This window comes from Rhamphochromis sp. 'chilingali' (genome assembly GCF_963969265.1).
Source record: "Rhamphochromis sp. 'chilingali' genome assembly, chromosome: 6".
NCBI lineage: Eukaryota > Metazoa > Chordata > Actinopteri > Cichliformes > Cichlidae > Rhamphochromis > Rhamphochromis sp. 'chilingali'.
The window spans coordinates 2,349,611-2,362,821 of record NC_137933.1 but is presented as its reverse complement, the minus strand read 5'-3'; the positions used below and the strand labels follow the sequence as shown (position 1 = coordinate 2,362,821).

General features: G+C 41.8%; 1 protein-coding gene across 2 annotated transcripts in view; it reads right to left on the bottom strand.

The window, feature by feature from the left end:
- Positions 1-13,211, bottom strand: part of LOC308398831 (CD82 antigen-like) — a 49,443-nt gene that overhangs the window by 34,872 nt on the left and 1,360 nt on the right. The window contains exon 1 of one of the 2 annotated variants that reach the window (XM_080885661.1): positions 10,218-10,350. The exons of the other annotated variant lie outside the window; for it this stretch is intronic. The gene's annotated coding sequence lies outside the window, so the exon portion shown is untranslated. Of the gene's footprint in view, positions 1-10,217; positions 10,351-13,211 lie in introns of those variants that run through there. 2 annotated transcript variants of the gene reach the window in all.

The following is a 13,211-nucleotide window of genomic DNA, read 5'->3' as shown; positions in this document are numbered from 1 at the left end:
AGGGTCACCTGGTCCAGCCCTAACTATATGCTTTAGCAAAAAGGAAAGTTTGAAGCCTGATCTTGAAAGTAGAGATAGTGTCTGTCTCCCGAATCCAAACTGGAAGCTGGTTCCACAGAAGAGGGGCCTGAAAACTGAAGGCTCTCCCTCCCATTCTACTTTTAAATACTCTAGGAACAACAAGTAGGCCTGCAGAGCGAGAGCGAAGTGCTCTAGTAGGGTGATATGGTACTACAAGGCCATTGTTGGACAAATGTATGTATGGATGTCTCCTGTCCTACCAGACAGTCCTACTAGACAAAACGTTGCCTCACTGTACAAGTTAGTCCCACTACCCGCTACCTCCACTTGGTACTGCAGACCACAACCGTGCCCACTTATAAAGCAGTCTTAAAAAGACAGAAAGCACAGATGAAGGAGATAAAGAACTGGACAGAACAATTTGTGCTCTGCTTGCAAGAGTATTATGACTGCACACACTGGGATAAGGGATTTGCTGGAATGATTTGGACACACTTACTCATGTCATATGTTCTTATACTGCACTTTGTAGAGACATGATTATTCCTTCCAGGCAACTTAAAACTTATCCTAACAATAATAATACTAACAATAATAAATCTGTAAAGTCAAGCATACAGAAAAGAGTCAGTAAGAACAGCAAGGACTTCCTCCCGATGTCTAATGTCAGTGTGCTGCTGCCTACCCTGTGGAGGTCTGTGCTTCCCTCCATGGATATGCCTCCCCAGACCATCACTGACCCACCACCATGTTGAACGACATTAAAAGCAGCATAAATACTCCACATCTTACCCAGAAGCTTTCATGTTTGTCATATGTGCTCATAGTAAACAGGCTCTAATCTGTAAAAAGCATAGGATGCCAGTGGTGGACCTGCCACTTCTGGTATTCTATGGCAAATGCCACAAACATCAAGACAAGAAGGCTCCTTACCATACATGGAGGGTTTATCTCCAAATCCAGAACACTAAGCGGAAGGAGGCCGAGGATTACGGTAGTGAGTGTCAGAACCACTATCCAACAACATGAGCACATCAGACAGATGGCCACAACTGATTATGTGATTAATGAATATCTCAAGCAGCAGAAACACAAGAAAGAAGAACTAAAAGACACCCCAGAGGCACTAATCATGGCAGCACAAGAACAAGCTCTAAGCACCAGACTGATAGAGGCTGGGGTCTACCCAAGGGCGTAGATCTGGTTTTGGCGTTGGTGGGGACGGATGATTCAACCACCGAACCCTGCCGTGTTTCCTTTCTTTTTCCTTTTTGTCTTTGCTTCTTGATAAAAAAAGGAGAAATATACTTGCCTACATATGCTATTCTACATGCTTTTAAACCATTTAAAATCACAATTCAAAGTTTTATATTTGAATTATATAATGTTAAATTACTATTAAACAAATGACTGAGTATTTTAGGCTTTAGTTTACTTCAGCCATATTCCATATAAATCAGGTATCATTCAAAAATAGCTTCAAATACAGTCATGACAATAAAAGAATATGACCTTAAGGACTTAACAACATTACTTCAGTTACACCAACATCTCTGATGCATTAGCACTAAGCGAACACTGAATGACCTGGTGGGTTTTGTCCATAAAACTACTCATCTAAGATGACCACAAAGTAAAAGATCTCTCAGCAACATTATGCAACATTTTAGGCACTACTGCCCCGATCAGATCAGTGAGCTGGGATTTTTCATTCTAAACATGAACTACTGTTACAGCAACAGACATGGACTACTGGTTCCCCACACAACAACTCAATGTCCACTATGTGAAGGAGCCAAACACATGCCTGCTCCTCTCGTTAACTGAGGTAAACTGCTGGCATATTTGTTTTACATCTATACTGTCCAGTCTCTGCTGGTGGACACGGCAACACTTTTTTCATGGTTACATACAATTTTAGACTGATGTGGGCCAAAGCCTAGCACATACTTGCCAACCTTGAGACCTCAGAATTAGAGAGACATTCAAAAGGGCTGTTGGGGGGGTATACATATACATACCAAAAGTTTTTACAGTGTTTACTTATCGGATAAAATAAGTTAAATGTCACCGTTATTATTGTCCGGCCGGAAACAGGCCAGGGGTGTCCAAATACAGAAGCTGCGTCCACCTGAGGACCCGGCCTTCGCGGTCTAAGTGGGCCGGGTCGTCTGAAAGCCGGGTGGACCGGAAATGAGCGACTGTGAAATTGGACGGTCTAGCCTTCAGAATTACGTCACCTCTGCCGTCTGCTCCTTGCTGTCTAAACTATAACCGGATGCTGGCGTAGATTCTCGACCATCTCACACTTCTGTTCAATCAGTTTTCTGTTTAATCAGTTTTCTGTTTGACGTTTATTCAGCTGTGTGAAAACCCCGGAGGAACTCTTCCGAGGGATTAATAAAGTTTTATTTAATCTAATCTAAGATAATAACTTTAATCTCAGCCAAACCGATTTACTCACAAACAAATAAACCACTGAAAAAGGCCAAACAACAACATGTTTAGGTTATTTGAAGTTTACACAGCTACATTCTCGCCTGAAAATATGTTAAAAGTTTATTTTGCGACCCTGAGAAATTTATAAGAGTAATATTAAAACTAAGTAGCTGCAGCAGTAGCCATTGTTGGAAACTAGAATTAGCTGGGCCAACCTGAGATATGGTTTTTCAATGTTGTTGTCCGGGTGGAAAATCGGGAGAATGGTGGCTCTGGGAGATTTTCGGGAGGGGCACTGAAATTTGGGATTCTCCCGGAAAAATCAGGAGGGTTGACATGTATGGCCTAGCATAGCCTGTAACGTTATTATGACGGACACATTTTATGAGTGAACTTGACTTTAAGTGATTTACAGGTTTGTTTGAAAAATATTTTTTTTATATCCAGGTTCTTCCTCTTTGCTGCCATCCTCCTCTCCTCATTGCAGCGCAGGCTTGCCGCTGCTAAAACTGAACAGAGCTCCCTGAAAGGCTCAGCCAATCACATTGGCCATATTTGTCACATGAGGTAGGACTCCGGTAGAGAACGTAATTTAACTCTTTCTGCACCGCTGGGTGAATGAGACGTTGACAGATCGTTTTTTTTCTCTTTCTATCGGGTTTGTTTGTCTTTGCTCGAAGAGATCAAATTATTGGTGGGGAAAATTCAATAATCGCTGGATATTGGTGGGGACATGTCCCTTCCGTCCATGCCAAATCTACGCCCTTGGGTCTACCAAATCAGGCAAGACCCAACCCAGATAGGAAGAGAGTCCAGGGCCAATGTGCCGTCAGGTCAGCAGATCTGCATAAATTTCTGGCAATCTGGAGAACGCATTGTTAAACAGCAGACCCTCCAGATAACATGTCTTTTCTTTCTTTTCTTTTTGTTTTCATTCTTACCAGCTGTTCTCACAAAGAAAGTATTGGACAGGATACTTTTCTAAAAGTAGTACTGTAACTATCGTATCAAACACCATTTTAGTGAAATTATACTGGAATGAGATAATTACAGTTACGGGTTATATTCAGAAACGTGAGAAGATTGTTGCGAGTGGAGTTGGGTTATAGCACATTAGCTTATGTGCTCATGCAGGTGGATGGCAATGGAGGAGGAGGAAAAAGGAGGATGAGGCTCCATATCAGGGCTCATCATCGTCTTCTTTCTCTCTCTCTTTCTTTTTATTTGAAAAGCATGATTGGTCTGCCTATAGTTAGAGCACTGAGTCTTTGTTACCTTGTCATGCATTTTCCTTTTGTTTCTGGCCATTTGACAATACAGAAATGTTTTTATGCTTGAGTAAATTAAAGCCCCATTTTAAAAAATCTGGGTAAAAATGTTTTTTATTACAATCTTCCTTTGATTGGAGGCCAAAACCTGTTGGGATGGGTACCAGATATTTTTTGCATGCAGGAAAAACTCAAAACAGCAAAAAACTTTTTAAAGCATACTATAAAAGCAGTTAAAATACAGTCAGACAATTTTATTATGACTCTTACATGTCTGACAGACTAAGGAATGGAATGATACGATATGATATGATATGATAGATTTCCTCCCTGACCTTCATGTATTTGATTGTTACCACTGCACTGCATAGGCTGGGTTCCAAAAAACTAAAAAGTTGAATCAGACTAAAGTTTTTCTACCAAGCAACATAAGCACTTGGCAGCAGAAGAGCTTTAAGTTGGTCCTGATATTTGCATGTGCATATTTCAGGTGGACGCTGTGGCTTAATGTCAAACTTAGTATTACTGAGAAACTGAGGAACTGACAAGGAGACCTCTGGGCTGTAGAGTGGGGGTTAAACAGAGATCGAAGAGGAAGAGGTTTAAACCCTGTGTGCTGGCAGTCATTGTGGGGAATGTAAGGTCCCTAGCTCACCCAGACCCAGAGAAAGTTCAGAGAGTCCAGCATAATGTGCTTCACTGAAATGTGGCTGAACGATCAGATACCGGACTCTGCTGTTTTGATCCCTGGCTTCTTCACGGTTCGGATGGACAGAGATACCGACGCCAGCGGCAGAAAAAAGGAGGTGGGGTGGGTGTGTTTGTGAACTGCAGGTGGTGTAACCCGAGACATATCTCTGTTAGAGTGTTTCTGCTACTGCGATGTCAAGCTACTTGCCATCAGACTTTGCTTGTATTATCTGCCCAGGGAGTTTACTTCTCCTTCCCTGCTGAAGGAGAAGTTGGAGGACATGCAGGTGGAGGCTCCACTGGTCTAGTGGATCCGCGACTACCTGACAGGCAGACCACAGTTTGTGAGACTGCAGAGCTCTGTGTCAGAGAGTCTGAACAGCAACATAGGCGCACCCCATGGACCTGTTCTGTCTCCTTTCCTCTTCACCATCTATACAGCCGACTTCAAGTACATCACAGAAACTTGTCTCCTCCAGAAATTCTCTGATGACACAGCCATAATTGGAAGTGTGGAGATGCGATGGGAAAAGGAGTACAGAGGACTGATTGATCGTTTCGTGAGATGGTGTGAGGTGAATCACCTGCAGCTGAATGTGGCCAAAACAAAGGAGCTGGTGGTGGACTTTGGCAGAAACAGATCCCGACCCTCCCCTTTGTGCAACAGTCACATCCTACAAGTATCTGGGAGTTCAACTGGATCACAAGTGGTCTGCCAATACGGACGCTGCCTACAAAAAGGGTTCGAGCCGGCTTTACTTTCTACGAAGGCTCAGATCTTTCAATGTATTCAGCAGGCTGCTCGATATGTGTTATCAGTCTGTTGTTGCGAGCACCATCTTCTTTGCTGTGGCGTGCTGGGGTGCACGCATCAAAGCAAAGGACACAAACAGACTGAACAAACTCATCAGGAAGGCAGAATCTGTTGTTGGCATGAAGCTCACCTCGCTGGAGGTGGTGATCGGTGACAGAAAGCTGGCAAGACTGCTGGCAATCATGGACAATGACTCCCACCCCCTTCATAACATGCACAACAATCTGAAGAGCAGTTTCAGCAACAGGTTCCTTCAACCTGGCTGTCTGAGGGAACGTTACAGGAGGTCGAAATCATAAACGGGACCTTCAGGATTTGAAGACTGTGAACTATAAGTGGCCAAAATTACACCTGGGCAATGCATGCAACTGGTTTCTCCATACAGGAGTCTGTCATCGCCAACAAAGGCTTTTGTACAAAGTATTAAATACAGTTCAATAAATATACATTCTCCCTGTGTCTTTACTCATTATTATACATAGTGTAATGTATGGACATCTATGGTTTGACTTCTTTGCAGGTGTGCATTGGATGGCTTTTTAGCAGGTATAGGTTATAGGTTTGATTACAATTACTACCATAATGCCGTTAAATTGGGATGCAACGTCATCTAAACAGCTTTGACAGGCAGAGACGGAGAAACTTGCATATCTCTGTTGTGCAAACGCTAAGAGGAAGTCCAGCGTTTACTTTCCCGCAAAACAAAAACTGACTAAAGAAATCACTCTGAGGTCAAACATTGATTAAGGTCAGTGCCGTAGACGTCACCCAGTGGAAATTTGTATTTGTTTTAATGATAATAATAATAATAATGGAGTGGATTTATATAGCGCTTTTCAAGGCACCCAAAGCGGTTTACAATGCCACTATTCATTCACTCTCACATTCACACACTGGTGGAGGCAGCTATGGTTGTAGCCACAGCTGCCCTGGGGCAGACTGACAGAAGCGAGGCTGCCATATCGCACCATCGGCCCCTCTGGCCATCACCAGTAGGCGGTAGGGTAAAGTGTCTTGCCCAAGGACACAACGACCAGGACAGAGAGCCCAGGGATCGAACCGGCGATCTTCCGGTTACAGATACGCTTCCCAACCCCGGTCGCCCTTTTATAGGGCGACCGTTGTTTATAGAGAGAGACTGGAAACCTCCATCATCTCATCTTTGCAGCTCTCCTTTTAGTATATAAGGCTATATCTTTCTTAACAAACAGCCCACGTGTCAGCTGTCAGGAGAACTGAAAAAAATGTAAGAGCAGAACTTAAGATCGTGAAGTGTGCGAGGAAAGGATCAGCTTTATTTGAGATCTGAGTGACAATCATCACATTTCAGTTTGTGATGATTCTGTTCTCTTTGTGATTACAGAAGCTACTGCCAGATTAGACCTCAGCACCACCCAGTGAGAACAGACAAATCATCCCATATGCTCCCTGTTTGTAGTAACTCCAAAATTAACTGATGAAAAAGGCACAAAGGCCATATTACATGCATACTACTACACCAACAAGCAATATCTCTACTCAAAGGAGACATCTCACAGATGCCAAACGTGCAAGTTTTGTCACCCTCAGATCAAAATTCACTGAACCAGCAGCAAAACATGACCAAAACGATGCTTCAAGTTTGAAAAACATTAGTATGAATTCTTTCATACCCGTGCTGTCTTGCTTCCTAAACTTAAATCCACCGCAATTAAAAGGCATTAACTGAATAACTCGATCTCCCACAATGCCTCAGAGCAGTTCCTTGCCAAAAAAACAAAACAAAACAATTTTATGCCCGGTTACAGAGATTTGTGTGTGGGTAATAAAAAAAAATTCAAAAACAAGCATTGTTTGGAGGCATGTCAATAAAGTTAAATAACTTCTGCTATTCAGTATTTAAGAAACAACTCTCACAGATTGTGCCAAATGTGTTGAGTAAAACCTCTGTAACTTCGCTCTGTTTCACTTCAGCAGCATCAGTCTGTGCAGACATAATGTCAGTATATATGTCTACTGCAGCATGTTTTCAAAAAGGCTATATTCTATAAGATACAGAAAGAATTAGGCGAGGAAAAAATTTCTATGGCTTTATTTTGATATACAGAGTTTTTAAATTGCATGTTGGTCGTGTCATTTTCAATCAGGAGCCTCAGAAAGGCTCTTGGGTTTTAGAGGTTAAACTCATGTTCACATGTTGTTAGCTGTGGAGTAGAATTTTAATGAGGGAGCTAAAAATGGGTAATCCCATAATTAGCTCTAAGGCAATTCCAAAAAGGAAAAACAAGTTGTGGACTCACTATGGGTTAATGTTTGAAATATAGCCCTTCTGTTATCATGCAACACTGATTCAGGAGACAGACACTATCTCTACTTTCAAGATTAGGCTTCAAACTTTCCTTTTTGCTAAAGCATATAGTTAGGGCTGGACCAGGTGACCCTGAATCCTCCCTTAGTTATGCTGCAATAGACGTAGGCTGCCGGGGGATTCCCATGATGCATTGAGTTTTTCCTTTCCAGTCACCTTTCTCACTCACTATGTGTTAACAGACCTCTCTGCATTGAATCATATCTGTTATTAACCTCTGTCTCTCTTCCACAGCATGTCTTTATCCTGTCTTCCTTCTCTCACACCAACCAATCACAGCAGATGGCCCCGCCCCTCCCTGAGCCTGGTTCTGCTGGAGGTTTCTTCCTGTTAAAAGGGAGTTTTTCCTTCCCACTTTTGCCAAAGTGCTGCTCATAGGGGGTCATATGATTGTTGGGCTTTTCTCTGTATCTATGAAGCGCCTTGAGGCGACTTATGTTGTGATTTGGCGCTATATAAATAAAATTGAATTGAATTGAATTGAATTGAACACCGAAGAGGTGTAGTACTGAGTTAACCCTAGAACACTATCGCTATAAATAGTAACACGATCACTAATGCCGGGTGATTTTTACCCGATATAATATAACCAATGAAAGGTAATCAAATATATCAAAATATGACAACACATGACAAATTAGAGTGGTCTTCTTTTACTTTAAACTGTGCCATGTCTAACAAAATGAAAAATAAGACTCCTAAAGCTAAATAATGACTCTGGAAAGCTGGTCTTTGGTCCACCCATTCCTGGGACATTTGAGACTTCCCTGGTGATGGCACAGGCTCCTCGACACGCAAAGAGCTGCAGGAGAGTGAAATCATATAAATGTATTTTCTCGGGTGTAAATCACCCAGCGATAGTGTTCTAGGGTTAAACTGTGAGCCCCCCAAGTCTTCTCATCAAATCTTTCTAGAATGGAGCCAAACTGTTGCAGAGCTCGAAGAGATGAAAACATTCTTATCTAACAGTCATTTAGACTTTTAACCTCCAGCTGTATCCAGCGCAGTCCAATTTATCCAACAAGACAGGCTTTTCTGTTCGTGGTATATGGAAAGTCACCAAAGTGAATCGTGGAGCTGGCCCTGGAGCTGAACCGATCTATTGTCTCACATTGTGAGAAAGAGATGAAGGTCCTCTGATGAGCAGGCAGCTAAAATATTGGCTGGGCATTGACGCCACCGTGGAAAAAAACAAACTGACCCACATTTTCATCTATAACAGAAACATGTCCTCAAACAGACGGCCCACTCTGCTTTCAGTGAGAGTTAGAGTACACTGTGAACATTAATTTATTATTTATTAATTTGTCGGTGTTTGCTGAAGTGTGTAGCATGATTGCAAAACATCCTAAACATCGTAATATAGTAAAGATGGAGAACTTGGAGAATTAAAGTGAAAGTGCACTGAAGCTTCTGGCTACACGTTTCAGTGGTCAGTGTTTATCTGTTTTGTTTGTCCTTTAGTTTAACTCCTGCTGAGAAGATCACAACATACAAGCACCTTCTTTGTAGTGAAGTGAAACAGTGTGAAAAGCACACTGAACTCTGCAAACACTGTCTATACTTGTGCTGCTTTTCTGATCTCTGATTTCTTCATGCTTGTTCCCTTTTGCAGTGAACATGCTATTGTTTCCTTTCCTGCCCAAGCCCATTTTCAACTAATCCAGCTATATCATACTTGCATATAGCATCACCATCATCCACCATTAGACTGGACAGGACTGGACACAAGAATGTCTAAATACCCCAAATCAAGTACAGCATAATGTGAAAAGATGCAGTATTGGTGGCTTGTTCACTGTAAACTTAATTATCCACAAATGGATATGATGATGTCACACATTTCTTTTGTTTAGTTAAAAAAAAATTAATTATTTTTACCAATTTGCTTAAATACACTTCTCAGTAATTACCTTGCAAAACTACTTCTATTTACCTACAATATTAATGGATCAAGCATAAAAGCTGGTGTAAAAACGTATTTATTCTTTAATTTAAAGTAGATTTATTATAAATGCAGTATCCTGTTAAGTACACTGTATGCATACTATAAAGGCAAGTTTCTTCCTCAGTTTAAACCATTAAATAGTAAGCCGTGCATTAGCGAATATTGGGAATAAATGCCTGGCCATGAAAAGATCCCAGATATTGACTGTACCTGATAAATAAAACTGCACTTCAACAGAGTCCAATGAGTTCATCAAGCCTGCCTTCTGTTTCTCTTTGGACCACATTTGCTCAGGCTTTAAACAGATCACTGCATTTCTGAATGACAAACTTTGCAGCAAGAAAACTTCTGACGTTTATTTTTTGTATTTTATTTTACTTCATTTTTGTGGGGTTTACTACAAGAGACTCTAAGAGATGAGTTTCTAAGCAGTGTAAAAGGAGACTAAACTTTAGCTGTAGAGCAAAGAATGGTCCGACACACAAATCCTCTCCAGAGGCGCCATATCACCAACCCCTCCACCTCACAGCATCCACAAAGCAGCTGATATGTGGCCGATTTTGCGAACTTCCACTCGTGATCAGCTGAACTCAATCACCATAGCTGCTACAGACGCGCACAGGTAAGGAGAACAGGGCTTTAGAGAAGCTGTTTCTCTAAACGCACACAGTCGGAGCAGCGGTTACTCACGTGTTTCGGTGTAAATTGTGAAGAAGAAAAGGTTGAGCGCGACTTCTGTTAGGATCCTGTGCCCTCTGAAAGACCCGCTGCTGGGACTGAAGCAGCGTGCCTCGGCAGCAACAACTGTCAGATACTGTCCCCATCATCCCCCAGGAGGAGGAGCTACGCCGCGCTGTAGCTTGTCGTGTCGGAGCGCAGGACTCCTCTGTCACAGTAAATGCTTCCATTCTTCTGTAGAAACGGCTTGTTGAACCCAAAACTTCATACTGTTACACTTATAATCCCATTTTAACACATTGCTGCCCGGTGAATTCTGCTCGAAACGTAACCGTGTGGAACAGACCTCAGCACGGTGACTATCTTATTTACTCACCAGCAGTGTTGGTCAAGTTACTTGAAAAAAGTAATCAGTAACTAATTACTGATTACTTCCCCCAAAAAGTAATCCCGTTACTTTAATGATTACTTATTTTCGAAAGTAATTAATTACTTAGTTACTTAGTTACTTTTTAAAAACACGATTTACAACCTGAAGAGGTGATAAAGCGATAGATCTTTCAGCCCAATTCTACTTTTGCTGCATAATCCATCATACAAAATGTAATCAACTGGAAAAGTCTCTTTTTAAAACTTGTTTTATTAGTTTTAATCTTTTAACTTTATGCATCAAGCAAAAATTTAATTATATGCAACATTCACTGACTGGAAGAAATTAGTTTAACATTTAAACCTATTTTCTGCACATTCCAGCACATAAAATAAAATATTTTTTGTGTTTACACTCAGTCTTTCAAATAGATGCAAGTAAAACACAGCAGAAAATAAATAAAGTCAAAGACTCAGCGGTCCTGTTGCTCTATTTTCACCTGTATAGCAGGCGGAGGTTTACCCTGGTGCAGGTGTGCCGCGGTCAGTGGAAGAATCCGTGAGTTTCTCTGTGAGTTTCCCATTACGTCGTAGCTACTCGGTGCTTGTTGGAAGTTTAGGGGTTTTTTTCGCTGTAAAAAGAAGTTTTCTTCCCACGCACAGCGGACACTAATGTTTTTGTCACTTTTTATGGAATCAAACTCAAAGTAAGGTCAGTACTTCCACGCTTTAAACGCTGCACGCTCATACTCTCTCCCGCAATCGATATGTGATCCATTGTTGATCTGCACACAGCTGTTGTCACCAACGTCGCACTCGCTTACGTCACTGTCGTGAGACATTCTCGCAAAAAAATCACGGTTTTAGTAACGCAGCAACGCAGCGTTCCTACGGGAAAGTAACGGTAATCTAATTACCGTTTTTGCAATAGTAATCCCTTACTTTACTCGTTACTTGAAAAAAGTAATCAGATTACAGTAACGCGTTACTGCCCATCTCTGGTCACCAGTGCAAATAACAGCCCCCTGCCCTTTCTAAAATGGCAAATGGTGGGCAAAATGTTAATAAAACTAATAATAAAAATACATTTTGTTTATACACCTGTATTGTGTACCTTCAGCATCCTACTGAAGTACCAGACTGGACGGGGACTGTTCCCGTCCTTTCACAAAGTGTTTTACTTCATCTGAAATGGAGCTTGTTAAACTTAGCAAATATGTTGGTCCAACTCAGCATATTATGCTGTAAGAATTGTGTACAAATATTAACACATGACATCTAATGTCTCTACAGAACATGCTCATCTCTGTTAGCGTTTGGAGTGCTCAGTCACTTTCATGTCACTGACATTACAAAGTGTGTTATGAGAGTGTTCATAAACAAGTAATATCTGAAAAAAAGTCTGAACTATTTTGAAGAGGAATGTAATTTTAAACCAATCTAAAGATTTCTTTTGTTGTTGGAAAAACGGTTCATTGTACCACTTTCAGGGTTTTTTTCTCACATTAAAATCTGGCAATTTTTGAACATGAATGTCTCAAAATGGCTCCCGTACGGAGAAACTAGTCACGTGCATTGCTCAGGCATGATTTTGGCCATTCTTCCACACAAACAAGCTTCAAACGCTGAAGGCACCGTCTGTGAACTGTGAGCTTTAGTTCTCTCCATAGATTTCCAATTTGATTCATGTCAGGTGATTGGCTGGGTCATTCTGGCAGCTATATTTCTTTCCTTGAAACCAGTTGAGAGTTTCTGTGGCTGTGTTTTGTCATCATTGTCTTCATCATCCTGCTACATTTGGTACAGATTTTTCTCAGGAATGTTTCAGTACATTTTTCTAGTAATCCTTCCTTAAATTAAATGAAGCCTGCCAGTGCCATATGCTAAGAAAACAGCCCCACACCATGATGTGCCCGCTTACTCTTTGCAGGGTAATTTTGGGGGTGATATACAATGCGCGTTGACCTCCAAACATAGTGTTTATTATGGAGTCCAAAGAGTTCAATTGGTGAATACCTCATTGTTCCTCATGTATCCAAGTTTTGACTAACGGAGGACCTTCCCAGGGAGCCTGAGGAATGTGATCCCCCTGTCGTTGAAGCACACCCTCCAGTCCCCCATCTTAAAGATGGAGACCACCATCCTAGTCTGCAAATCCAGAAGCACCACCCCAGATCTGCACATGATGTTGCAGAGGCTTTATCTAGAGCAGGGGTGTCCAATTCCATGCCAGTGTCCTGCAGCTTTTAGATGTGTCCTCATCACAGCTGATTCAAATGGCTAAATGACCTCCTCAACGTGTCCTGAAGTTCTCCAGAGGCCTGTGAATGAACTAACTATTTGATTCAGGTGTGTTGACCCAGGGTGAGATCTAAAGCCTGCAGGACACTGGCCCTTGAGGCCTGGAGTTGGACACCCCTGATGTAGAGCCTTTAGGAACTCAGAGCCAACCTGGTCCACCCCAGGGGTTTGGCCACCAAGGAGTTATTTACAGATAAAGCCACTTAAAATAGCCGCCTCGTCCCTGACAGGACCATGTTGGATGCCCGGACGATTCCTGACTGATTATCAGCTGATGATCAGCGGTAATAATATCCTCGCTCATGATGTAGATGACGCAACTGTGAGTAGTAAAGC